The sequence below is a fragment of the Dioscorea cayenensis genome, chromosome 3, assembly GCF_009730915.1.
Source record: "Dioscorea cayenensis subsp. rotundata cultivar TDr96_F1 chromosome 3, TDr96_F1_v2_PseudoChromosome.rev07_lg8_w22 25.fasta, whole genome shotgun sequence".
NCBI lineage: Eukaryota > Viridiplantae > Streptophyta > Magnoliopsida > Dioscoreales > Dioscoreaceae > Dioscorea > Dioscorea cayenensis.
Window position 1 is genome coordinate 15,231,880 of NC_052473.1, and position 2,101 is coordinate 15,233,980.

At 41.7% G+C, this 2,101-nt stretch overlaps 1 non-coding gene across 1 annotated transcript; it reads right to left on the minus strand.

Moving 5' to 3' along the window:
• Positions 1-1,609: 1,609 nt before the first annotated feature.
• Positions 1,610-1,715, minus strand: LOC120257821. The gene has a single exon (XR_005535905.1). It is a non-coding gene; the product is annotated as a small nucleolar RNA R71 (small nucleolar RNA).
• Between the last annotated feature and the right edge of the window lie 386 nt (positions 1,716-2,101).

The following is a 2,101-nucleotide window of genomic DNA, read 5'->3' on the forward strand; positions in this document are numbered from 1 at the left end:
ACAAACGTGAAGACACAAGTTATGCTCGAAGATACGTGAATGTGTGCAAACCTCCATGCGCTCAAGCAATAACCCTAGGATGTTACTGTTTCATTGATCTTTTATTATGCTTTCCTTAATTGATATTTCAATTGAGTTCCAATCTTGAGTTCTTGTGGAATGATTTCTCCCCTAGAGTGATACTAGGGTTGAGAGTCCATCTTGGTAACCATTGTAGATGAGTTACACACTACGAGGGTTAGACATTGCTTAATTGGAGAGGGTTGAGAAGGTGAGTCGAGAGGTAGCGGAGCGTCCCCTTTCCCCTCCAGTGTGATTTATCCTACCTCCATTTCCTTGAGTTCTTGGAAGTCACAATAGAGTGAAGTTCTAGAGGATGAACTCCACTGGGGCTTAGTTGTGTGAGCAACAGAGTGAAGCGTTGAAGGGACTCTAGTGTCTAGGGCTTAGACGTGACTAGGGGCCTTTCACCTGGACCAAAGGGTTAGGCCTTTACATAGAAAGAGGGTTTATCACTTGGGTTCCCTAGAATTGCATGCAACTTTACACAGTGTCAGGTGTTGAACTAAGCGATTTCTCCACCGGGACATAGTGTAGAGTTAGTCACGGTTGACCGTAGATTTGGGACCGTGTGCTTAAGGATTTCCACGACTTATTTAGCATTGATTAGGAAGTATAATAGTTGGTCTTGCACTTGAAACATTAATCCTAGGGGAGCATTACCCGAGTACCCCACTTCTATCGATTGCCTTACCTCTCACTTACTTTTACCTTTCATTCTTGTTTCTTTTTATCTTTGTTTTCATTACATTTTATCAACACTATTATTGTTCACTTTCACGTAGTTAAGTAGCAATTTAAGTATTTTACTCCCTACTCCTTGTGGATACAATACCCAACTCACCTGGAATTTATTACTCGATAAACCCGTGCACTTGCGGGCCACACACAATGGTCGTTGTCAAGTTTTTGGCGCCGTTGTAGGGGAGTAGGCGTTTAGAGATACTTTGCACTTTGTTATGCATTCATTCTCTTTCATATCTTCTTATCTTATCATCGTTCTAATTTTGTTTTCTTTCTTTTGGTACAGCTACAGGTTATGACCCGAGGGAACCCTTCAATACTAATTGAAGATGATCTTGAACTTGAACGTACACTCAAAAAAAGGGTTAAAGAACCTATGCAAGGACCGCCGAATCTAGCTGAAGGATCTAACAATATGACAGAATAAAATGAACAACAGAGAACACTCTTTGATTACACCATACCGTCTATACCGTGGACACAATCTAGTATTGTGCGACTCCTGATTACAGCTTCGAACTTCGAGTTGAAGCCAGCATTCATCCAGATGATACAACAGTCATCGCAATTCAATGGTTTGGCCGATGAGGATCCAAACAATCACATTGAGAACTTCTTGGAAGTTTGTGACATACTAAAGATCAACGGTGTTACGGATGATGCTATTAGATTGAGGGCTTTCCATTCTCTATAAAAGGAAGAGTTAAGCAATGGTTACATTCTTTACCACGAGCATCCATTACGACATGGAATGAAATGGTCGAAGCTTTTTTTGCAAGATACTTTCCTCTGGGGAAATCAGCAAAGTTTCATAATGAGATATCGTTGTTTGTTCAGATGGAGCTCGAGTCCTTGTTTGAGACATGGGAGAGATTCAAGGATCTTTTGCGGAGGTGCCCACAGCATGGATTTTTCTAATGGATGATCATTCAGACCTTTTATAACCAATTGAATACTAGTACAAGACAACTTCTAGATGTCGTCACGGGATGTACAATGGGGAATAAGACCCCCGATGAAGCCTGGCAATTAGTAGAAGAAATGGCCATAAATACCAATGGAATTCATAGGAAAAGAAGAAAGTGGCTGGACTCCATGAGATCGATGCGGTTTCATTGTTGGCGGCCCAAGTGGAGGCATTGAGTAAGAAGTTGGACACTCTAACTTCTCCTAAATTGGTGGCCATAACGAATTGTGATGGATGTGGGGGAGGACATGCCCCATCCGATTGCCCGATAGCCGTTGGTGATACTTCATCCGTTGAGCAAGTTGAATTTGTGGGTAATGTAATGAGAAA